We start from the raw sequence: 25,692 nt of genomic DNA on the forward strand, positions 1-25,692 counted from the left end.
CTTTTTATGCATTGCTCCTCTTTGTGGCTGGAGCTGGAGATATTTGCAACATCTCTCAGTTTGCCATCCACTGTTGCACAAAGGAGATCACTGAGTCTCTCTATTCATTGACAGTGAATTATCTTTCATAACAAAAACAAAAATACCTGGAAAAACTCAGCAGGTCTGGCAGCATCTGCAGAGAGGAACACAGTTAACGTTTCGAGTCCGAATGACCCTTCAACAGAAGTAAAAATAGAAGAGAGGTGAAATATAAGCTGGTTTAAAGGGGGCTGGGACAAGTAGAGCTGGATAGAGGGCCAGTGATAGGTGGAGATAACCAAAAGATGTCACAGACAAAAGGACAAAGAGGTGTTGAAGATGGTCATATTATCTAAGGAATGTGCTAATTAAGGGTAGACAGCAGGACAAGCAAGGTACAGATAGCCCTAGTGGGGGTGGGGTGAAGGAATCGAAAAAGGCTAAAAAGTAGAGATAAAACAAAGAATGGAAATACGTTTAAAAATAATGGAAATAGGTGGGAAAAGAAAAATCTATTTAAATTATTGTAAAAAAAAAGGGGGGGGATCGGAAATGGAGTGGGGATGGAGGAGAGAGTTCATGATCTAAAATTGTTGAACTCAATATACAGTCCAGAAGGCTGTAAAGTGCCTAATTGGAAGATGAGGTGCTGTTCCTCCAGTTTGCATTGAGCTTCACTGGAACGATGCAGAAAGCCAAGGACGGGCATGTGGGCATGAGAGCAGGATGGAGTGTTGAAATGGCAAGCGACAGGGAGGTCTGGGTAATGCTTGTGGACAGACTGAAGGTGTTCTGAAAAGCGGTCACCCAGTCTGCGTTTGGTCTCTCCAATGTAGAGGAAACCGCATTGGGAGCAATGAATGCGGTAGACTAAGTTGAGGGAAGTGCAAGTGAAATGCTGCTTCACTTGGACAGTGAGGAGAGGGGAAGTAAAGGGGCAGGTGTTGCACCTTCTGTGGTTTAATGGGAAGATGCCGTGGGAGGGGGTTGAAGTGTAGGGGCTGATGGAGGAGTGGACCAGGGTGTCCCGGAGGGAACAATCCCTGTGGAATGCCGCCGGTGAGGGTGAAGGGAAGATGTGTTTGGTGGTGGCATCATCCTGGAGTTGGCGGAAATGGTGGAGGATGAACCTTTGAATGCGGAGGCTGGTAGGGTGACAAGTGAGGACAAGGGGGACCCTATCATGTTTCTGGGAGGGAGAGGAAGGTGTGAGGGCGGATGCGCGTGAGATGGGCCGGACATGGTTGAGGGCCCTGTCAACCACCGTGGGTGGAAAACCTCGGTTAAGGAAGAAGGAAGACATGTCAGAGAAACATGAAAGTGGCATCATCAGAACAGATGCGACGGAGGCGAAGGAACTGAGAGAATAGGATGGAGTCCATACAGGAAGCAGGGTGTGGGGAGCTGTAGTCGAGGTAGCTGTGGGAGTCGGCAGGCTAGACATTGGTGGACAGTCTATCACCAGAAATTGAGACAGACAGGTCAAGGAAGGGAAGGGAAGAGTCAGAGATAGACCATGTGAAAATAATGGAGGGATGGAAATTGTAAGCAAAATTAATACATTTTTCCAGGTCTAGACAAGAGCATGAAGCAGCACCGAAGTAATCATCAATGTGCCGGAGAAAGAGTTGTGTGAGGGGGCCGGAGTAGGACTGGAACAAGGAATATTCCACATACTCCATAAAGAGACAGGCATAGCTGGGGCCCATGCGGGTACCCATAGCCACACCTATTTGGACGAAATGAGAGGAGTTTAAGGAGAAATTGTTCAGTGTGAGAACAAGTTCAGCCAGACGGAGGAGAGTAATGGTGGATGTGAATTGTTCGTGCCTCTGTTCAAGGAAGAAGCGGAGAGCCCTCAGACTATCCCGGTGATGGATGGAGGTGTAGAGGGATTGGACGTCCATGGTGAAGAGGAGGCAGTTGGGGCCAGGGAACTGGAAATTGTTAATATGATGTAGGGTGTCAGGGGAATCATGGACGTAGGTGGGAAGGGACTGGACAAGGGGAGAGAGAATGGAGTCAAGATAGCAAGAACTGAGTTCCATGGGGCAGGAACAGGCTGACATGATTGGTCTGCTGGGGCAGACCTGTTTGTGGATTTTGGGTAGGAGGTAGAAGCCGGCCATCTGAGGTTGGGAGACTATGAGGTTGGAAGCTGTGCAAGGAAGATCTCCAGAGGAGATGAGGTCAGTAACCGTCCTGGAAACAATGGCTTGATGTTCAGTGGTGGGGTCATGGTCCAGGGGGAGGTAGGAGGAAGTGTCTGCGAGTTGACGCTCAGCCTCTGCGAGGTAGAGTTCAGTGCACCAGACAACAACAGCACCACCCTTGTCAGCGGGTTTGATGACAATGTTGGGGTTGGATCTCAGAGAACGGAGTGCAGCAAATTCAGAGAGAGACAGGTTAGAGTGGGTGATAGGAGCAGAGAAATTAAGGCGACTAATGTCACGCCGACAGTTCTCAATGAAAAGATCAAGAGAAGGTAAGAATCCAGAGGGAGGGGTCCAGGTGGAAGGAGAATATTGGAGGTGGGTAAAAGGATCTGTTGAACGGGGATAGGACTCCTGCCCAAGGAAGTGAGCACGGAGACGAAGGCGGGTGAAGAAGAGTTCCGCATCGTCCCAAGCCCGAAATTCATTGCTCCTCTTACTCATTCTAACCTGTCTCTCTGAACTTGCTGCACTCCGTTCTCTAAATTAGAGAGACCAAACGCAGACTGGGTGGTGACCGCTTTGCAGAACACCTTCAGTCTGTCCGCAAGCATTACCCAGAGCTCCTTGTCGCTTGCCATTTCAACTCTCCATCCTGCTCTCATGCCCACATGTCCGTCTTTGGCTTTCTGCATTGTTCCAGTGAAGCTCAACACAAACTAGAGGAACAGCACCTCATCTTCCGACTAGGCACTTTACAGCCTTTCAGACTGAATATTGAGTTCAACAATTTTAGATCATGAACTCTCTCCTCCATCCCCACCCCCTTTCCTATCCCCCCTTTTTTTCCAATAATTTATATAGATTTTTCTTTTCCCACCTATTTCCATTATTTTTAAACGTATTTCCATCCATTATTTTATCTCAATCTTTTAGCCTTTTTCGATTCCTTCACCCCACCCCACCCCCACTAGGGCTATCTGTACCTTGCTTGTCCTGCTGTCTACCCTTAATTAGCACATTCCTTAGATAATATCACCACCTTCAACACCTCTTTGTGCTTTTGTCTGTGACATCTTTTGGTTATCTCCACCTATCACTGGCCCTCTATCCAGCTCTACTTGTCCCACCCCCCCTTAAACCAGCTTATATTTCACCTCTCTTCTATTTTAACTTAGTTCTGTTGAAGGGTCATTTGGACTCGAAACGTTAACTGTGTTCCTCTCTGCAAATGCTGCCAGACCTGCTGAGTTTTTCCAGGTATTTTTATTTTTGTTTTGGATTTCCAGCATCCGCAGTTTTTTGCAATTATCTTTCATTTCCACTTACCAGAGAGAAGCATGCAGAGTAAGCACAACCCATGCACACGTGGGCAGCATGCATAGAACGAAAGCCATGCTGCCATATGAAATGTGATAGTGCATTCCATTGGCATTCTGAAACTTTTCCACTGTCTGGACTGCAGTGGAGGAAACCTTTAGTACTCAGCAGCATGGGTGTGAAGATTTCTGGTAATCTGCTGCATGCTAACAACCTTGTGAGTGACAGCCTTTGCCACTAGCTATATGACGACTGGTTGAGGAGCAGGAGTATGAGCATGAGGAGGCACAGAGTATGGGGAGTAGGAGGAACAAAGGAGGCAACCTAGACAGAACCCTTTTCTCCAGGCAGTCCATGAAGAACTCACCTAAGTGCAATATCAGCAATTTCCCATTCACTACACCTTACTCTCAATCTGTAACTGACCATCACAGAGTCACGATGTAAAAATAACTGTAGCACAAAATTAATATTTCAAACCAAATTTATTAATAAAATCATTCTATAAGCATATAAACATCAACTAATTGCTTCTGCATTCCCTTAATGCCTGCCTACCATGTGCCTTTGACTGTCTTAATGTTCCTATGCAGTGCTACCCTAGCAGCAACAGCATGGTTGGTGGAAGACTGCTGACTTTCAGTAGGAAAAACTGCAGGTGGCCATGGAGGATGACCTCAAGCAGCTCTGCCATGGACTGCACCATCTGGACAGCAAGGGCACTGGTGGGGTGGCAGTGATGCGAAGATGAATGCTGTCATCCTGAGAGAGGACAGCAGGTTCATCACATTCAAGGGCCACTGCCTTGCCCTTAAGCAGCAATCCTAGCAGCCTGAGGACAGATTGCTGGACTTCTGTGACACCATCCAAACCTCTTTGAACACTGGTATCCACTGGCACAATGGCAGCAGTCTGATCTTAGATGGCAGCAAACTGACTTTGCATAATTTCGGGCTGAGCTTTCACTCTTGGTGGCAGTTGCCTGTACTGTAATGGAAGCTGAGGGATTGACTACTGCATGCTGCAACCTAGTTGGGCCTACAAGTGTGTTGGTGGAGTTGGCCACCACTTTCAAACTGGAAAGGATAGGCCCCAAGCTCTGCTCAAAGTCCGGTGCCAACTCCCCCATGCTTCTTGACATTGACCAAAGGCTGTCTGCCAGATTTCCCAATACACTAATCATTTCATTGTCCATAGCCATCAGCTTTGTTCCGTAGCCTGGCCAATCAAAGTCCTTGCCTATGTCCTCCACAGTAGAATACGTGTGCAATCTCACCCTCCCTGTGTTATCCTTTTCCCCTGCCCTGGCAGCAGTATACCTGTACTCGATGTCTCACCACATGCAGTTGCAGCCTCTAGTCCATCCTCTAAAATATGCACAGTGTCAGTATCTGAGCTGGCCTTCATCATCATCACTGTCTTCTTTGTCTTGCCCCACTATCTGGCCAGGCTGCACTTCTTGGGTATCTGAAAGAAAAAAAGGATCAAATGAGGGGAGGGGGAAAGTAATAGGTACATTTTTTTCACAGCAAAAACAAAAATACCTGGAAAAACTCAGCAGGTCTGACAGCATCTGTGGAGAGGAATACAGTTAACGTTTCGAGTCTGTATGACTCTTCACCAGAACTAAGGCAAAACAGAGGTGAAATTTTATGCCATTTGCAGCTTGCAAATTAGAAGAGAGTGTGGGATAAGGGGAAGGTGAAACATGAGAAGGAGGATTACGTACGAGTATACTGTCATCTGCTATAGTTTCAGCCCTAGTGCTGACCGTGGCCTCAGCAACAGCCATCCCAACAATGGCCAGCACATTCACCTCCATGGGGTTAGGCCCTGCAGGCAGTCAGCAGGGAGAAGGGGAGGAGGGCTTAGCTCCTGCTGTCTCCAGTTGTGCACCACTTTAAAATGAGGCAAAGAGAGGGAAGTGTGTCAGTGAGTGTCGTGCAATTTGTTTGCACTATGTAGCTGTCAATGTGGAGTAGTTTGCTGTGTTTGCAGACTGTGAGATGTTGGTGTGAGACTTGCAATAGTGCTAAGTGCCTGAGGATACAGCCAATCATATGAGTGTTAGGTATGAGTCGCAATTCATAGAGATTGTTAGCAGCTGAGTAATGAGGGTGTGGTAAATTGAGCAGTGTTTGAGGCTAGTAGTGCAATTGGTAGGTTATGACATTTGAAGGTGCACTCACTGACCTTGATCACTTACCTACACGTGTCATTGAACTTCTTGCATTCAGGTCCTTGAGGTTTGACTCCTGACAGTGACCTCCAAGGCTATCTGCTCCTACTGCCTTCTAAGCATGTGTCCAGAGGCCTTCAGAACATCTCTCCAACATTCCACGTCCTCCAACACGCCTCCAGTACATATTATTTATAATGGCCTGAATCTTCCAAGGATCGGCAATCATCATTGGATTGATCTGGTAGGTCGCTGAAGTGGTAATCGGGTCTAGGGGGTGGTCGGGGAGGGTAGTCAGGCCGGGTCCGGAGGGTAGTCGGGTCAGTTCAGGGTGTTGTAGGGTCGGGACGGAGGGCAGATGGGTCAGGTCGGGGTGGTAGCCAGGTATTCGGGGTGGTCAAGTCTGGTTGAGTCGGGAGGGTAGTCAGGTTGGGTCAGGGGGTTTGTTAGGTCGGGTCGGGGGTGTAGTTGGGTTAGGGGGTATTCGCATCAGGTCAGGAGCGTAGCCAGGTGGTTAGGGGGTAGTCGGGTGGTTGGGGGGTAACAGGGAGCCGGGGGGGGTAGTTGGGAGATAGTCGAGTGGTCAGGGACTAGTCGGGTGGTCAGGGGATGGTCGGATGGTCAGTGGGGGTAATCGGTTGGTCGGGGGGGGTAGGTGGGGAGTCGGGGCGTGGTCAGGTGGTTGGGGAATAGATAGGGAGTCAGGGGGTAGTGAGGTGGTTGGGGGGTAGTTGGGTATTCAGGGGATAACTGGGAGGTCAGGGGTTGGCCAAGGGGGTAGTTGGGTGGTTGTGGGTGTAGTTGGGTGATCAGGGGCAGTTGGGTTGTCAGGATGTATTCAGGTGGTTGGGGGTTAGTTGGATGATCGGGAAGGTGGTTGGGTCTGGTCAGGTCAGGCGGTTAGGGGTTGGATAGTCGGGTCAGGTCAGGGGGGTTGTTGCGGGTCTGGGGGAACAGTTGGGTCGGGTCAGGAGATAGGTGGTTTTGTTGGGGAGTCGGCTGTTCAAGTGGAGGTAATTAGGTCAGGACGGGTCAGTGGGGTAGTTGGGGGGAGTCAGTGTGAGTGAAACTTCCAGGGCAATTCCCACATAGGTCAGCACATCAGGCCTTCCACAAGGTCCTGACGCACATCTCAGTCATTCATCCGGTATCCAATGATCCTATCTTTCAGAGATTGAAAGATTTGGGCCAATATTTTGATATATACATCCTAGAGATCATGTCTTACCTGTGTTCTTACCTGACTGTCTGGATTGTAATTGTAATGGTTTAAGATTTTAAGTACAAAGAATGTTTCTTTTCTCTGGAAGGTACATTGATTGCAACTTCTACAGATCATAAGAGAATTGCTTCAGTTGCAAAGATTTTAGAAAAGTAGTAAGTCCTGTTTGGTATATTGCTAAGCGTTCTGTGATAATTTGATGGACCAAGTGTAGTTGTCTTCAGCATCTCCTCAGGATGGCTGTGCTCAGTGGATGGTGAGCTCTGCTTTGTGCATTTGAAAGGGGAGGACAGAGAATAGAGTTGCAAAATGGGTCAAAGTGAAAGGTTTGCTCTCCTAAGTGCTCAGTTGGGTAAGGTAGTTAGTGTGTAGGGTGTTGGATACAGATTGATAGATCTAAAGAAGTCTTTGTAGTCATTAGTAGGTTAACTGTAAGTCTTTATTGACTCTGATAACTATTTACAAATATACAGTAAAGGGTACCAGCTAGGAACCGTCTCCATGCTTCCTGGTACACACGGCTCTGTCCAACACTAGACTGACCCAGGGTATGGGTCATGTGCTCTCTTACATCACTGTGTGGGCGGTACTGTACTCAGTCCTATATTAACCCTATATGTGCCAGACACTTATAGTATACCTCCCCCCAAGTCTTTATCCAATGCATTTTTAGTGATTATCATTTACCTTATGTTTTACATTGTTATTACTAGCATACATTTACACTGTCATTATCACTACCCCATTTCCCCCATTCAAGTGCTTGAATTCAAAGGTTCAGGCAGTCTGGAGGCCTAATAACCCTTCCATATCTTGCTCCCACAACTGTCAGAGGTGGTGTAGACTCTGTCCCTGCTGGTTCTCCCTGTAGGTTTAGAGGTTGTTCTGGCATCTGGGTATATTTTCATCCTTCTCCTCCATTCTTTCGTGTTCAACCGCACTTGGTCATTCCGGCTGTTGCCCTGGTCAGTGGTTGCTACCCTAACTTGTTTTTTCTGGGGTGGACGAACATTGTGCTCATCTCCTTGTCAGTCTTTTCACTTCTTCTGTCGTCGAGTGAGTGGTGGCAAAATCCTCTGTGGCGGAGGATGAGCATTCCTATGACTAGAATGAAGTTTAATGGTACACTCAGCTCTGCGTTTCACTGTCGGCAATGGATGGCTGCTACCAGGTTTCAGCATCTTATGTGGCTTTGGCATGCTGGCTGGGAGTTGCAGCATATGTTCAGTGGTTGCAGTGTTGAACTGCTGTACTGTCATTGGGGCCGGAAGTAGAGGGTCATCGGACTGCTGGTCGCGCTCTTTTACATCCTCCACTGGAGGCATCATGGTTACCTCCTGAGTGGTTGGCTGGCTGACCATTGAAGGTTTTCCAGCATCTATGACAAGAATGAACAAACCTGCTCCGCAAAGAGAGAAGACAGTTCTGAGCTGAAATCCCAGTCAGGATACTCTTTTTTGTTTGAGTACTTGGGAACTTGCTGTTCTTTATGATTAACGACAACCATTATCTTGACATCTTCTGCGTTTTGAGAAGATCCAGGGCTACACAAGCATCCCTGCTCAAGAGAGAGAAATGCTGGTTACGGATAATGTACATCAGCTCGAAGATTTGTTAGCCGCCATACCTTAGTGGTTCCAGAATCATGCCTATGACTGAAAGTTGGATTCCTCCAGGCCCATAGAGTCTGTTGTCAATGCCAGAGGTCTTTTAGCCACAGTTCTTTGTCCAGCAGAACTGTTACGCTGGCTCCTGTGTCTAATTTAAAATTTGTTAAATGAACATTGACTGAAATGTCCACATTCCAAAATGAGAAACTAAGATCTTTGACTTCACCAAAGAAGCGTGGCTGTGTGACTTCCAGGCATATAGTCTCAACCTCGTGGATAATCTTTGGACCTTGAGTGTGTTCCAGAGCTTTTGTCTTGCGCAGTTTGCCATAGTGTCCAATCCTGTTGTACTGAAACCTTTCGGCTGAATTTGCAGGACATTGATCTCACCTGTGTGGATGCTTTGCTTGACAGCATTGACATGGTTATTCTGCTGGCCGGTCAGGTTCCCGGGCCAGGAGTGTCCCTGTGACTTTGTTGCTTAAATAGCTGATCTGTGGGTTGGCCCTGTCACCAGGGTTTATTTTCTCCCCTTTAAATGGTTCTGTGCTGCTCACAGAGTTCTGGCTGCCTAACTATCTGGATTGCCTTTTCCAGAGTTAGATCTTCCTTTGCTTGCGTGAGGTCAGAAAGTACGTCGTCCACTACATCTGCCACTATTCTGTCTCTTATGGGTTCAGATTTTAAATCACTATTTTTGAAACCTTCTACCATCCTGTACAGATCAGTGATGAATGAATTAACAGGTTCTCCTGGCTGTTGGATTCGCTTGTTAAATTTAGCTCTTTTGAATAGTTTGTTGCTTCTTAGATTAAAATGAATGTCAAATGATTTTCATACTTCTTCAAATTTAACAGATGATTCATTGATTCCCTGTCTTGAAAAAATGTCATTCGCAATCGGGCCGAGCAAGTGAAGCAGTGTTTTAACCTGCTCTGCTTTTGACTTTTTGTCCAAACCTGAAGTGATGCTGTATCTTAGGAATCGTTTCCTCCAAATTCCCCAATTAAACGAACATATGCACAAACATATGAATTAGGAGCAAGAGTAGGCCACTTGCCCCCTTGAGCTTGCTCCATCATTCAATAAGATCATGGCTGATCTGAATGTAATCACATCCCCACATTCCTGCCTACCCCGATAACCTTTCAACCCCTTGTTAATCAAGAATCTATCTAGCTCTGCCTTAAAAATATTCAGACTATGCTTCCACTGCCTTTTGAGGAAGAGATTTCCAAAGACTCACAACTCTCTGAGAGAAAACATTTCTCATCTCTGTCTTAAATGAGCAACCCCTTACTTTTAAACAGTGACCCCTAGTTCTAGATTCTCCCACAAGAGGAAACATCCTCTCCAGATCCACCCTGTCAAGACCCCTCAGAATCTTAAAGGTTTCAATTAAATTGTCCCTTAACTCTTATAAATTCCAGTTGATACAAGTCTAACTTGTCCAGCCTTTCCTCCTAAGACACCCCTCCCATTCCTGGTATTAGTCTAGTAAATCTTCTCTGAACTGCTTCTAACACATTTACAACTTTCTTTAACTAAGAAAACCAGTACTATACACAATACTCCAAATGTGTTCTCACTAATGCCCTGTACAACTGAAGCATAGCCTCCCTACTTTTGTAATCAATTCCCCTCACAATAAATGATAAAATTCTATTAGCTTCCCTAATTACCTGCTATACCTGCATACTAACCTTTTATGATTCAAGCACCTGGATACCCAGATCCCTCTGAATCTCAGAGCTCTGCAATATTTCACTATTTGGATAATAAGCTTTTTTATTTTTCCTATTTCCCCTATGATCTATCCATCTATTGTTTAAAGCTTTTACAAGGTTGAATGCAAGCACCATTGCAGCAAGAGTCCACCAAGGCCGGCAGGCGTCAGTAAACCCTTTGTCTTCAAACAAACGGCGGTGCCATCTTCAATCTCATCAACTTCGTAAAGCAGGAACTACATTTTAAAAATTTAACCATGGACCAGAATTTCACACTTCCAAATCTATTCAGACTAATCCAAGGCCCAGCTATTATTAAAGATGTTATGGTAGGGCACTTAAAAAATTCAAGACAATGAGGCAGAGTCAACATGGTTTTGTAAAAGGGAAATCATGTTTAACCAATTTATTGGAGTTCTTTGAAGGAGTAACATGTGCTGTGGATAAAGGGGAATGGGTGGATTACGGTACTTAGATTTCCAGAAGGCATTTGATAAAGTACCACAAAGGTTATTGACGAAAATAAAAGCTCATGGTGTCGGGGGTAACGTATTGGCATGGATAGAAGATTGGTTAGCTAACAGGAAGCAGAGTTGGCATCAATGGATCTTTTTCTGGTTGGCAGGATGTGACAAGTGGTGTGCTACAGGGATCAGTGCTGGGGCCTCAACTTTTTACAATTTATGTAAATGAGTTGGATGAAGGTACTGAAGGAATGGTTGCTAAATTTGCTGATGACACAAAGATAGGTAGGAAAGTAAATTGTGAAAGTAAATTGTAAATAAAACTATAGGCTAACTGGCCTACAGTTTCCTGCTTTCTGTCTCCTTCCTTCTTTGAATAAAGGAGTTATATTTGCTATTTTCCAATCGAGTGGAACCTTCCCCGAATATAGGGAATTTTGGAAAATTAATACCATTGCATCAACTATCTCACTAGCCACTTCTTTCAAGACCTTAGGATGAAGTCCATCCGGACCTGGAGATTTGTCAGCCCACAGCCCCAACAATTTGCTCAATACCCCTTCCCTGGTGATTGTTATTTTTCTGAGTTCCTCCCTCCCTTCCACTTTCTGATTTACAGCTATTTCCGGGATGTTACTTGTGCCCTCTTTCATGAAGACCAATGCAAAATACCTGCTTAATTCGTCTGCCATCTCCCTACTTTCCATTATCAATTCCCCAGACGCACTCTCTATAGGACCAATGCTCACATTGTTAATTCTTTTCATATTTAGATATCTATAGAAACCCCTGATATCTGTCTTTATATTACTGGCTAGCTTTCTCTCATACTCTAATTTTTCTCTCCTTATTAATCCTTTTGTCATTCTTTGCTGTCCTTTGTATTCTTTCCAATCTTCTGACTTGCCACCTGTCTTATGTGATTGATCTGAGCCTTGAATTAGTCTGAATTGATTTGGAAGTGTGGAATTCTGATCCATGGTTAAATTTTTAAAATATGGGTTCTGTTTTACGAAGTAGATGAAATTAAAGATGGCACCGCCGTTTGTTTGAAGACAAAGAGTTTACTGACGTCTGCTGGCCTTGGTGGGCTCTTGCTGCAATGGCGCTTGCACTTAGCCTTGTAAAAGCTTTAAACAATAGCTGCAAGGATCGAGTGGCAGCAGACTTCTCCATCACAGCACTATGCTTTAGTGTGTGACAGCGTCAAATTTTGGCCTTTGCTGGTCTTCAAAGCTGATGCTTTAGTCGCAATTTTTCCAAATTACTTAACTTTTTTCCCTTTTATGGAATGGGCAAGACTCGGGGATTTGGCTTTTCCAATGGAGTTTTTAAATGGCAATTTCTGCCCACTGAACTATTTAAAAGTTTCTCGGAATTGCTGTAGCCTGGAGTTTTAAAAGATTTAGCTCACCCCCTCTTGGACAGCTGACTCTGCACTCTGGGATCTGAAGCTGGACTTCCAATGGAGGCTTCTGCTGCAGTAAGGAATTTTAAATTTCTGCCTCCAGCTTCTAAATCTTTCTTTGGAGCTTTATTCCCGGTGATATTTCCTCTGCCCCTCTGCTTCTGGAGCTTCTTTTCAGATCAGACTGCATTGCTGATTTTTTTCTCACTCTTCCAGAATTTTAGTTTTTCTCTGCATTTTCTGCGATGTTTTGGGTTTTTCCACCAGCTCCCACCATGTTGTGGGGTGTTGGAAACAGTTCAGTAGGTCTGAAGACATCTTCACAGTCATATGTAAGTTAACTATAAGTCTTTATTGATTCCTAGAACTATTTGCAAATAGATAGTAAAGGGTACAAGATAGGAGCTGTCTCCATGCTCGCTGGTACACACGGTTCCGTCCAGTACTCAACTGACTCTGCGTGCAGGTCATGTGCTCTCTTACATCATTAGGTGGGTGATACTACACTCAGTCCCATATTACTGTTATATGTGCCAGATACTTATAGTACAGTCAGTAGCCAAAGTTTCAGAGCAGGGAGGTCCATATTTTCATCTATCCTAAATGAGTTGATTACAACTAGAGTAATGAGGGCTATATAAAATTTGCCCTCAGTCTTTGGGTTTAAGAGAGGCACTGTTCAGTGATATATATGAGATTAGTTTAAGGACAAATCAGATTTGGCTTTGGTACCTGCTACGACCCATCAATCTAGTAACACTCAGGCCTAGAAAACCTTCAGGGACTCAGTGACAAAGGTGCCTGGATTGCACCCACTGATGACTTTCATTGAGTCAGTTGAAGTATACGGAGCCCTTGGGATGTCACCAAATCTGCGTCCAATACCTTTATCATTAGGTGTCAATTCTGCGAGTGTCAAACCACTGCCCTAACCTGGACCTCCAAGTTGGTCCCCACATACACCAGGAAGGACACTACTATGCCTCTTTTTACTGGAAGTGCCCAGCTTTGAGGATTTCCCAACCATTTTTGATGCTGAGGTTGGGGGAATTCTCAATGTAGGAAGTTCCCATTCTTGAGGTCACCGTTGCTTCCTCTATGTCAGTGGCTTTATAAAGAATGGGTGCAAGATTCATTCCTTGTAAGGCTGAATAGGAATTCCAACATTAGGCTGGAATGCGATGAATCCTGGGCATATCCTATTTGCCGTTTCTTCTCCCGCACTCCCATTTGAGGTACAGAGGTACTGCACCTGATGGGTTTAGGATTTTAGCACCTGACTGTGAAAGGTCACAGGAGGAATAATTGCTTGAATAATGTACTAGAAGGTGTCTGGTGTCCACTGGAGAAATATTCTGTAGGGCAGTCTGCTGGTGCAATCGCTGAAGGTATCAAGTTCCTGCCAGTAATTGTTTTAGGACAGGCTTTAAATCTGTTATTTTAAACAGGTTAACACTGGCATAAAAATAGCTTAAACATGATTGTGTATAAGGAAATTATAGATTTGCATTAAACTCTCTACCCTAAAATTTTAAGGCCACAAAATTCAGCTCCTGAGCACCTGGTTCAGTAATTTATTGGCTGTTTTGTCTCCAAAATGACATCAACAGTGCATGCATGATACTCATTGTGTGAGTAGTACTGGATGCCACTTTGGTGAGGGTGTTAGTGGCATGCAGGGAGCATCGGCCGGAGGTATACAGAGTACGAAGATCGTGACATAAATCAGCATGTAACACTTTACACCAGCACTGTCACTTTGGCGCTCAATGCTCAAGCTAACGCCATCTCTTAGATACGTCTTCAGCAGCAGGAACGGTGCCACCCAGCCCCCACCCCACCCCACCTCACCCCAGCAGTGCTATTTATAGAGATCATCCACCGCTTTCAGGTAATTGCTGATTGATTTCTACTGGCTCTTGCTGCAATTGTAGTAGCTTTTAATGGTTTCTAGAATTGTTTAAATTTTCTGAAGTCCACAGCGAGTGATGTAGCATGTGCTGAAGAACACTGTGCTGACTTAAAGGATTCTACGCGAACCCACTTTCTCCCAGATATGGGTACAGTAGTTTACATTCCCCTTGGAGTACAGCATGACACAGAGAATGAGTGGAGACAGTGCAGTGCAGGACAACCTGCATGGAGAGGGAGGGGTTGGGCATGAGAAGGTTTCTCAGCAGGAGGCCATATCTGGCTGGGGTGTTCAGAAAGCAATTCTCCTACCGGAATTTCAGTGACGAACAGTGTATAAGACATCTACGTTTCAGTAAGAATGCCGTCACTGAAATCTGTCGCCTGCTGCAGCCACAACTGCAACCCTGGAGTGTGGCTGGGTAGCAATGCCAGTGGCTGTGTAGGTCACTGTGGCTACAAATTATAAGCGCCAGGGTCCTTCAAGACTGAAGCAGGCCATATTTGCAATATTTTCCGATTTGCTGCCCCCTGTTTTGTAAAGGAAGTCATTGTATTCCAAGAAAGCTGAATATACTTCATTCTTTCTAGTCAGAGAGAAACATGTGGAGAAAATGCAAGGATTTCAGGCTTCCTCATGGTGCAGGGTGTCATTGACTGCAAGCGCATTGCTTTGCAGCGCCACATGCAAACTCTCCAATTCGAAGGAATTCCACACCCTTAACATGTAGCTGATGTGGAACCATACACAACATAACATGTTCAGTATTCTGGCAGTACTCATGATACCTTCCTCTACAGCAGTCCACTGTGCTGTCTGAATTTAAGCCATCACAGCACACCAGAGGCTGGCTATCAGATGACAAGAGGTATCCTTTGATGACATAGCTCTGAGCTTCGGCAACACAAGATAAATATTCCAAACCAAATTTATAAGTCAAATCATGCCATAATTCTAACAAATGTCAACTAATCACCCTTGTGCATTTCTTTAGTGGCTGTCTTCTATGTGCCTTTGTCTGCCTTAGTACTCCTATGCAGTGCTAACCCAGTAGCTGCAGAATGGTTGGTGGAAAGCTACTGTCTTTCAGTAGGGGAAACGACAGATGACCTTGGAGGGTAACCTTGAGCACCTGTGGTCCTAGATGTTCTTTTCAAACAGGACAATCATGGCATGAGTGGCAGCAATCAGGGCTAGCTGGCAGACTGGCAATAGCATGGGCACTGGCGGAACGACAGTGGTGGGAGGACAAAAGCTGTAATCCTGAGAAAGGACAGCAGATTAATGCTTCATGGAGTGACTGCAACTCTTCCAGAGCTGAGCCTCAGAAATCCTAGTAATAGGAGACAGATTGCTGGACTGCTGTCCTACCCTGAAAGCCCCTTTGATACTGGTATCTGCAGCCACAATGGCAGCAATCTGAGCCTGCATGGCAACAAGCTCAGCTTGCATGAAATCAGTATGAGCTTCCATGGCAACAGCCAGACATATAGTGGTTTCTGCTTGTGTTGCAATGGAAGCTGAGACATTAGCCATCAGTCACTACATCATCGATGGACCCATGTGCTAATGGGGTTGATCACTGCTTCCACACTGGAAAGAAGGGCTCTAAGCATGACAGAAAGTCCTGGACTTTTCCATATTCCTCAACATTTCACGCAGGCTTTCTGGTAGTGCAGCCAATGCACCAAGCATTTCATTGAGCATAGCCATCAGCCTTCTGCCATAGCCCGCTCCATCGAAGTGCCCATCTGAGTCTGAAACCTTGGCCTCCAGTGAGCTAGCAGTTGCAAGAGTGACAGCAAATGTTGGTGTTTTTTATTCATCACTGTATTTCTTCCACCACTACCTGGCCAGATAGCAGTTCTTGGGTATCTGAAAGAAGAAAGGCAGAAGGGTAGGGTTGTACTAGAGGGAGGGGGAAAGGCAAAAAGATGCATTCTACCCCATCTGCAGCTGGTAAATCAGAAGAGATTACGGAATGAGGGAGAAGTGGTATGCGAGAATGTGGATTAGATAGGAACTAAGTGTTCCCCTGTATGGTTTAACCCCATGCTGGTCATGGCCTCAACAATGGCCGCTTCAATGATGGCAACCATCATCCCCTCCACCAGGGAAACAATATGGAGCCATGCCTGTCCCCCGCTGGTTAGTCCATTCTCCATCCAGTTATGCAGAAATTTGTCCTGCAAGAGGGAGGGGACTGTGTCATTGAGTGTGGTGCAATCTGTGTGATGTATCAAGGTTTAATAGCTGGCAGTGTGTGCAAGCTGTGAGATGTGGGTGAGAGGGTTGCAGCAGTGCCAAGTGTATGAGAGTGAAGTGAAGCTATGAATGTTAGCTTATTGATGGAGATTGTTGGTAGGTGAGAGATGGGGATGTTGTGCATTGAGCATCGTGTGAGGCCAGTGATGTGGCTGGTGTGATATGAAATTTGAAGACATATTCATTGTCCTTGATCATTCGTATGAGGTCACTGAACTTCCCGTGACAGTGCATCCTGGATCACCGTGCTTGACTCCTGGCACTGACCAGTATGGCTATCTGCTCCCATTGTCTTCACGAAGTGTTACTGGAGGGCTCCCTGTGGATAGATCACATCTCTGCCTCTTCCACCAAAGTATCTAAGTGACAGGCAATGATCATCTCCAACAAGAGAGAATCTAACCATTGCCCCTTGACATTCAATGGTATTACCATCACAGAATCCCTCACTATCAACATCCAGCTATTAAACCTTGATACATCACACAAACAGTTTGCACCACACTCAATGACAAACGTCCCTCTCGCTTGCAGGACAAGTTGCTGCATAACTGGAGACAGCAGGAGCTAACTATTGTCGGACAGGCTTGGCTGCATATTGTTAGCCTGGTGGAAGGGATGATGGTCACCATCATTGAAGCGGCCATTGTTGAGGCCATGACCAGCAGTGTGCTGAAACCATAAAGTGGAACAGTTTGTTCCTATCTAATCCACATGCTCACATCCCACTTTTCTCTCATTCCACAATCTCTTCTGGGGGTTACCATTGACCAGAAACTGAACTGGACTAGCCATATAAATAATGTGGCTACAAAGCAGGTCAGAAGCTAGGAACTGTGTGATGAATAACTCACCGCCTGACTCCCCAAAGCCTGTCCACCATCTACAAGGCACAAGTCAGGAATTTGATGGAATACAGTCCACTTGCCTGGATGAGTGCAGCTCTAACAACATTCAAGATGCTTGACGACATCCAGGGCAAAGCAGGCCCCTTGATTGGCACCCCTTCCACAGACATTCACTCCCACCACCACTGACAAACAGTAGCAGCAGTGTGTACCATCTACAAGATGCACAGCAGAAACTCTCCAAGGCCCCTTAGGCAGCACCTTTCAAACCCACAACCACTACCATCTAGAAGGACAAGGGCAGCAGATACATAGGAACACCACCACCTGAAAGTTCCCCTCCAAGTCACTCACCATCCTGACTTGGAAATATATCACCATTCCTTCATTGTCACTGGGCCAAAATCCCGGAACTCCATCCCTAACAGCATTGTGGGCAACAGCAGTTCACGAAGGCAGCTCATCACCACCTTCTCAAGGGCAATTTAGGCTGGGTAATAACTGCTGGCCTAGCCAGCAAAGCCCATAAATGAATAAAAAGAAAAGAACATTGACGCTCACTCTCTCCCCTGTTGTACCACCTTTTCCTGCTACCATAAAGATTTCCAGCACCTGCTCCAGCCAGAATGCAGCTCCTCTTAAAGAGGTGTAGGCTGGCTTTAAATAGTGCAGGCTATCTTTAAGTGCTACTAGTCTCACATGGACTTGGGCTGCTCAAAATTGGCAAACTGCCGGCGTCAAAAGAAACAGGCACAGCTTGTTCACCATGCCTGTTTTCATGGCCTGTCCAAAGGCCCCCTAAATGTTTTATTTGAAAGGGTTGTCACAATGAAGAGTCTCAGCTATCAGGCGTTGCAAAATTACAGAAAAAAAACAGTAAGATGACTGAGCAAGGTAGAGAAATGCCAAACATCACCATAAACCATTTAAAATTATGTTACAAAGTAACTGAACTTTTGACATATTGGACTGTAGGCACTGCCCCAAGACTGCTAGCTGTAGTTTGGTTTTCAGCTGGGCAGTAGCCTGTCAACAACGTCTAGTTGAAACATTACCCAAGAGAGAGCTGTTGCTCGCATGCTTACTCACTTGTACTGAGCCCTTCTCCCATGTTTCAAGGATGTGTTTGTATTATCTACATAATTAAATTAATTGTGGGTAGGCTTAAAAGTGTCCAAGGTTCTCCAGCACACATCTTACACCCAATCTGATGGATTAAAGGCTACTTTACAATGTTGCTTTAGGAATAATATAAACACTTTCATATTTAGACAATATAACATAAAGCAGCATATGAAAAACATTGAACTTGGGAATTTTTAAAATATCAACTTAATATATTTTTCAATATTGTGCGAATAGACCTCCCAAAACTCACTTAATGTCGGTGACATCTGCTGTCTCTGTTGTAATTTATTAAATAAATTTAGAGAGTCAAGATATTGGTAACCATTTGGATTACCTTAAGATGAAACTTAATATAGGAACAAAAGACTTTAGGCAATATCTTTGAATCTGCCATGAGCAACCTGTAACAGCTGACAGAGAATGTCTACTTCCACTATCACTACAGTCATGCAGGAGGAACATACTAAAATGCAAAATACCACAGAGCGAGTGGCACTTTCAGAGCCAACTGTAGGTTTGGAGGCGGTGGGCTCAAATCACAGAGGGAACAAATACAGAACAATGTTTTCCCATGAACACTGTAACTAACACCACTGAATCCTTGGTCATTTAGTTCGAGGAATGTTACTCCACCAGTGCTTGGAGCACTAGATCATTGAATTATCTTAGTTCAGACTCCCAAAATCAAACTTGTTTTAAGAGACACTGCAAAGCAGGACAAACCTGTTTAACCTGCTCTGCTTTTGACTTTTTGTCCAAACCTTAAGTAATGCTGTATCTTAGGAATCTTTTCCTCCAAATTCCCCAATTATACGAACATATGCACGAACATATGAATTAGGAGCAAGAGTAGGCCACTCGCCCCCTTGAGCCTGCTCCACCATTCAATAAGATCATGGCTGATCTGAATGTAATCACATCCCCACATTCCTGCCTACCCCTGATAACCTTTCAACCCCTTGTTAATCAAGAATCTATCTAGCTCTGCCTTAAAAATATTCAGACTATGCTTCCACTACCTTTTGAGGAAGAGAGATCCAAAGACTCACAACTCTCTGAGAGAAAACATTTCTCATCTCTGTCTTAAATGAGCAACCCTTTACTTTTAAACAGTGACCCCTAGTTCTAGATTCTCCCACAAGAGGAAACATCCTCTCCAGATCCAACCTGTCAAGACCCCTCAGAATCTTAAAGGTTTCAATTAAATTGTCCCTTAACTCTTATAAATTCCTGTTGATACAAGTCTAACCTGTCCAGCCTTTCCTCCTAAGACACCCCTCCCATTCCTGGTATTAGTCTAGTAAATCTTCTCTGAACTGCTTCTAACACATTTACATTTTTCTTTAACTAAGAAAACCAGTACTATACACAATACTCCAAATGTGTTCTCACTAATGCCCTGTACAACTGAAGCATAGCCTCCCTACTTTTGTAATCAATTCCCCTCACAATAAATGATAAAATTCTATTAGCTTCCCTAATTACCTGCTATACCTGCATACTAACCTTTTATGATTCAAGCACCTGGATACCCAGATCCCTCTGAATCTCAGAGCTCTGCAATATTTCACTATTTGGATAATAAGCTTTTTTATTTTTCCTATTTCCCCTATGATCTATCCATCTATTGTTTAAAGCTTTTACAAGGTTGAATGCAAGCACCATTGCAGCAAGAGTCCACCAAGGCCGGCAGGCGTCAGTAAACCCTTTGTCTTCAAACAAACGGCGGTGCCATCTTCAATCTCATCAACTTCGTAAAGCAGGAACTACATTTTAAAAATTTAACCATGGACCAGAATTTCACACTTCCAAATCTATTCAGACTAATCCAAGGCCCAGCTATTATTAAAGATGTTATGGTAGGGCACTTAAAAAATTCAAGACAATGAGGCAGAGTCAACATGGTTTTGTAAAAGGGAAATCATGTTTAACCAATTTATTGGAGTTCTTTGAAGGAGTAACATGTGCTGTGGATAAAGGGGAATGGGTGGATTACGGTACTTAGATTTCCAGAAGGCATTTGATAAAGTACCACAAAGGTTATTGACGAAAATAAAAGCTCATGGTGTCGGGGGTAACGTATTGGCATGGATAGAAGATTGGTTAGCTAACAGGAAGCAGAGTTGGCATCAATGGATCTTTTTCTGGTTGGCAGGATGTGACAAGTGGTGTGCTACAGGGATCAGTGCTGGGGCCTCAACTTTTTACAATTTATATAAATGATTTGGATGAAGGTACTGAAGGAATGGTTGCTAAATTTGCTGATGACACAAAGATAGGTAGGAAAGTAAATTGTGAAAGTAAATTGTAAATAAAACTATAGGCTAACTGGCCTATAGTTTCCCGCTTTCTGTCTCCTTCCTTCTTTGAATAAAGGAGTTATATTTGCTATTTTCCAATCGAGTGGAACCTTCCCCGAATATAGGGAATTTTGGAAGATTAAAACCATTGCATCAACTATCTCACTAGCCACTTCTTTCAAGACCTTAGGATGAAGTCCATCCGGACCTGGAGATTTGTCAGCCCGCAGCCCCAACAATTTGCTCAATACCCCTTCCCTGGTGATTGTAATTTTTCCGCCTTTCTCCCTCCCGCCCATTTTCTGATTTATAGCTATTTCTGGGATGTTACTTGTGCCCTCTTTTGTGAAGACCGATGCAAAATACCTGCTTAATTCGTCCGCCATCTCCCTACTTTCCATTATCAATTCCCCAGACGCACTCTCTATAGGACCAATGCTCACATTGTTAATTCTTTTCATATTTAGATATCTATAGAAACTCCTGATATCTGTCTTTATATTACTAGCTAGCTTTCTCTCATACTCTAATTTTTCTCTCCTTATTAATCTTTTTGTCATTCTTTGCTGTCCTTTATATTCTTTCCAATCTTCTGACTTGCCACCTGTCTTATGTGATTGATCTGAGCCTTGAATTAGTCTGAATTGATTTGGAAGTGTGGAATTCTGATCCATGGTTAAATTTTTAAAATGTGGGTTCTGCTTTACGAAGTTGATGAAATTAAAGATGGCACCACCGTTTGTTTGAAGACAAAGAGTTTACTGACGCCTGCCGGCCTTGGTGGGCTCTTGCTGCAATGGCGCTTGCACTCAGCCTTGTAAAAGCTTTAAACAATAGCTGCATCACAGCACTATGCTTTAGGGTGTGACCGTCAAATTCTGGCCTTTGCTGGTCTTCAAAGCTGATGCTTTAGTCGCAATTTTTCCGAATTACTTAACTTTTTTCCCTTTTATGGAGTGGGCACGACTCGGGGATTTGGCTTTTCCAATGGAGTTTTTAAATGGCAATTTCTGCCCACTGAACTATTTAAAAGTTTCTCAGGACTTGCTGTAGCCTGGAGTTTTAAAAGATTTAGCTCACCCCCTCTTGGACAGCTGACTCTGCACTCTGGGATCTGAAGCTGGACTTCCAATGGAGGCTTCTGCTGCAGTAAGGAATTTTAAATTTCTGCCTCCAGCTTCTAAATCTTTCTTTGGAGCTTTATTCCCGGTGATATTTCCTCTGCCCCTCTGCTTCTGGAGTTTCTTTTCAGATCAGACTGCATTGCTGATTTTTTTCTCATTCTTCCAGAATTTTAGTTTTTCTCTGCATTTTCTGCGATGTTTTGGGTTTTTCCACCAGCTCCCACCATGTTGTGGGGTGTTGGAAACAGTTCAGTAGGTCTGAAGACATCTTCACAGTCATATGTAAGTTAACTATAAGTCTTTATTGATTCCTAGAACTATTTGCAAATAGATAGTAAAGGGTACAAGATAGGAGCTGTCTCCATGCTCGCTGGTACACACGGCTCCATCCAGTACTCAACTGACTCTGCGTGCAGGTCATGTGCTCTCTTACATCATTATGTGGGTGATACTACACTCAGTCCCATATTACTGCTATATGTGCCAGACACTTATAGTACAGTCAGTAGCCAAAGTTTCAGAGCTGGGAGGTCCATATTTTCATCTATCCTAAATGAGTTGATTACAACTAGGGTAATGGAGGCATATAAAATTTGCCCTCAGTCTTTGGGTTTAAGAGAGGCACTGTTCAGTGATATATATGAGATTAGTTCAAGGACAAAATCAGTTTTGGCTTTGGTACCTGCTACGACCCATCAATCTAGTAACACTCAGGCCTAGAAAACCTTCAGGGACTCAGTGACAAAGGTGCTTGGATTGCACCCACTGATGACTTTCATTGAGTCAGTTGAAGTATACAGAGCCCTTGGGATATCACCAAATCTGCATCCAATACCTTTATCATTAGGTGTCAATTCTGCGAGTGTCAAACCACTGCCCTAACCTGGACCTCCAAGTTGGTCCCCACATACACCAGGAAGGACACTACTATGCCTCTTTTTACTGGAAGTGCCCAGCTTTGAGGATTTCCCAACCATTTTTGATGCTGAGGTTGGGGGAATTCTCAATGTAGGAAGTTCCCATTCTTGAGGTCACCGTTGCTTCCTCTATGTCAGTGGCTTTATAAAGAATGGGTGCAAGATTCATTCCTTGTAAGGCTGAATAGGAATTCCAACATTAGGCTGGAATGCGATGAATCCTGGGCATATCCTATTTGCCGTTTCTTCTCCCGCACTCCCATTTGAGGTACAGAGGTACTGCACCTGATGGGTTTAGGATTTTAGCACCTGACTGTGAAAGGTCACAGGAGGAATAATTGCTTGAATAATGTACTAGAAGGTGTCTGGTGTCCACTGGAGAAATATTCTGTAGGGCAGTCTGCTGGTGCAATCGCTGAAGGTATCAAGTTCCTGCCAGTAATTGTTTTAGGACAGGCTTTAAATCTGTTATTTTAAACAGGTTAACACTGGCATAAAAATAGCTTAAACATGATTGTGTATAAGGAAATTATAGATTTGCATTAAACTCTCCACCCTAAAATTTTAAGGCCACAAAATTCAGCTCCTGAGCACCTGGTTCAGTAATTTATTGGCTGTTTTGTCTCCAAAATGACATCAACAGTGCATGCATGATACTCATGGTGTGAGTAGTACTGGATGCCACTTTGGTGAGGGTGTTAGTGGCATGCAGGGAGCATCGGCCGGAGGTATACAGAGTACGAAGATCGTGACATAAATCAGCATGTAACACTTTACACCAGCACTGTCACTTTGGCGCTCAATGCTCAAGCTAACGCCATCTCTTAGACACATCTTCAGCAGCAGGATCGATGCTACCCAGCCCCCACCCCACCTCACCCCAGCAGTGCTATTTATAGAGATCATCCACCGCTTTCAGGTAATTGCTGATTGATTTCTACTGGCTCTTGCTGCAATTGCAGTAGTTTTTAATGGTTTCTAGAATTGTTTAAAGTTTCTGAAGTCCACAGCGAGTGATGTAGCATATGCTGAAGAACACTGTCCTGACTTAAAGGATTCTACGCAAACCCACTTTCTTCCAGATATGGGTACAGTAGTTTACATTCCCTTTGGAGTACAGCATGACACAGAGAATGAGTGGAGACAGTGCAGTGCAGGACAACCTACATGAAGATGAAGGGGTTGGGCAGGATAAGGTATCACAGCAGGAGGCCGTATCTGGCTGGGGTGTTCAGAAAGCAATTCTCCTACCGGAATTTCAGTGACGAACAGTGTATAAGACATCTACGTTTCAGTAAGAATGTCTTCACTGAAATCTGTCGCCTGCTGCAGCCACAACTGCAACCCTGGAGTGTGACAGGGTAGCATTGCCAGTGGCTGTGTAGGTCACTGAGGCTGCAAATTTTAAGTGCCAGGGTCCTTCAAGACTGAAGCAGGCCATATTTGCAATATTTTCCGATTTGCTGCCCCCTGTTTTGTAAGGGAAGTCATTGTATTCAAAGAAATCTGAATATATTTCATTCTCTCTAGTCAGAGAGAAACATGTGGAGAAAATGCAAGGATTTCAGGCTTCCTCATGGTGCAGGGTGTCATTGACTGCAAGCGCATTGCTTTGCAGCGCCACATGCAAACTCTCCAATTCGAAGGAATTCCACGCCCTTAACATGTAGCTGATGTGGAACCATACACAACATAACATGTTCAGTATTCTGGCAGTACTCATGATACCTTCCTCTACAGCAGTCCACTGTGCTGTCTGAATTTAAGCCATCACAGCACACCAGAGGCTGGCTATCAGATGACAAGAGGTATCCTTTGATGACATAGCTCTGAGCTTCGGCAACACAAGATAAATATTCCAAACCAAATTTATAAGTCAAATCATGCCATAATTCAAACAAATGTCAACTAATCACCCTTGTGCATTTCTTTAGTGGCTGTCTTCTATGTGCCTGTGTCTGCCTTAGTACTCTTACGCAGTGCCAATCTAGTAGCTGCAGAATGGTTGGTGGAAAGCTACTAGGGGCGACTACAGATGACCTTGGAGGGTAACCTTGAGCACCTGTGGTCCTAGAAGTTCTTTTCAAACAGGACAATCATGGCATGAGTGGCAGCAATCAGGGCTAGCTGGCAGACTGGCAATAGCATGGGCACTGGTGGAACGACAGTGGTGGGAGGACATAAGCTGTCATCCTGAGAAAGGACAGCAGATTAATGCTTCATGGAGTGACTGCAACTCTTCCAGAGCTGAGCCTCAGAAATCCTAGTAATAGGAGACAGATTGCTGGACTGCTGTCCTACCCTGAAAGCCCCTTTGATACTGGTATCTGCAGCCACAATGGCAGCAATCTGAGCCTGCATGGCAACAAGCTCAGCTTGCATGAAATCAGTATGAGCTTCCACGGCAACAGCCAGACATATAGTGGTTTCTGCTTGTGTTGCAATGGAAGCTGAGACAATAGTCATCAGTCACTACATCATCGATGGACCCATGTGCTAATGGGGTTGATCACTGCTTCCACACTGGAAAGAAGGGCTCTAAGCATGACAGAAAGTCCTGGACTTTTCCATATTCCTCAACATTTCACGCAGGCTTTCTGGTAGTGCAGCCAATGCACCAAGCATTTCATTGAGCATAGCCATCAGCCTTCTGCCATAGCCCGCTCCATCGAAGTGCCCATCTGAGTCTGAAACCTTGGCCTCCAGTGAGCTAGCAGTTGCAAGTGTGACAGCAAGTGTTTGTGTTTTTTATTCATCACTGTATTTCTTCCACCACTACCTGGCCAGATAGCAGTTCTTGGGTATCTGAAAGAAGAAAGGCAGAAGGGTAGGGTTGTACTGGAGGGAGGGGGAAAGGCAAAAAGATGCATTCTACCCCATCTGCAGCTGGTAAATCAGAAGAGATTACGGAATGAGGGAGAAGTGGTATGCGAGAATGTGGATTAGATAGGAACTAAGTGTTCCCCTGTATGGTTTAACCCCATGCTGGTCATGGCTTCAACAATGGCCGCTTCAATAATGGCAACCATCATCCCCTCCACCAGGGAAACAATATGGAGCCATGCCTGTCCCCCGCTGGTTAGTCCATTCTCCA

At 44.7% G+C, this 25,692-nt stretch overlaps 1 long non-coding RNA gene across 2 annotated transcripts in view; it reads left to right on the top strand.

Annotated features, from left to right (window-relative positions):
* LOC121274033 overlaps positions 1–25,692 on the top strand; it is a 95,141-nt gene that overhangs the window by 2,745 nt on the left and 66,704 nt on the right. Inside the window, exon 1 of one of the 2 annotated variants that reach the window (XR_005942154.1) lies at positions 5,747–5,917. The exons of the other annotated variant lie outside the window; for it this stretch is intronic. This is a non-coding gene — a long non-coding RNA (uncharacterized LOC121274033). Of the gene's footprint in view, positions 1–5,746; positions 5,918–25,692 lie in introns of those variants that run through there. 2 annotated transcript variants of the gene reach the window in all.

Source organism: Carcharodon carcharias, chromosome 2 (assembly GCF_017639515.1).
Source record: "Carcharodon carcharias isolate sCarCar2 chromosome 2, sCarCar2.pri, whole genome shotgun sequence".
NCBI lineage: Eukaryota > Metazoa > Chordata > Chondrichthyes > Lamniformes > Lamnidae > Carcharodon > Carcharodon carcharias.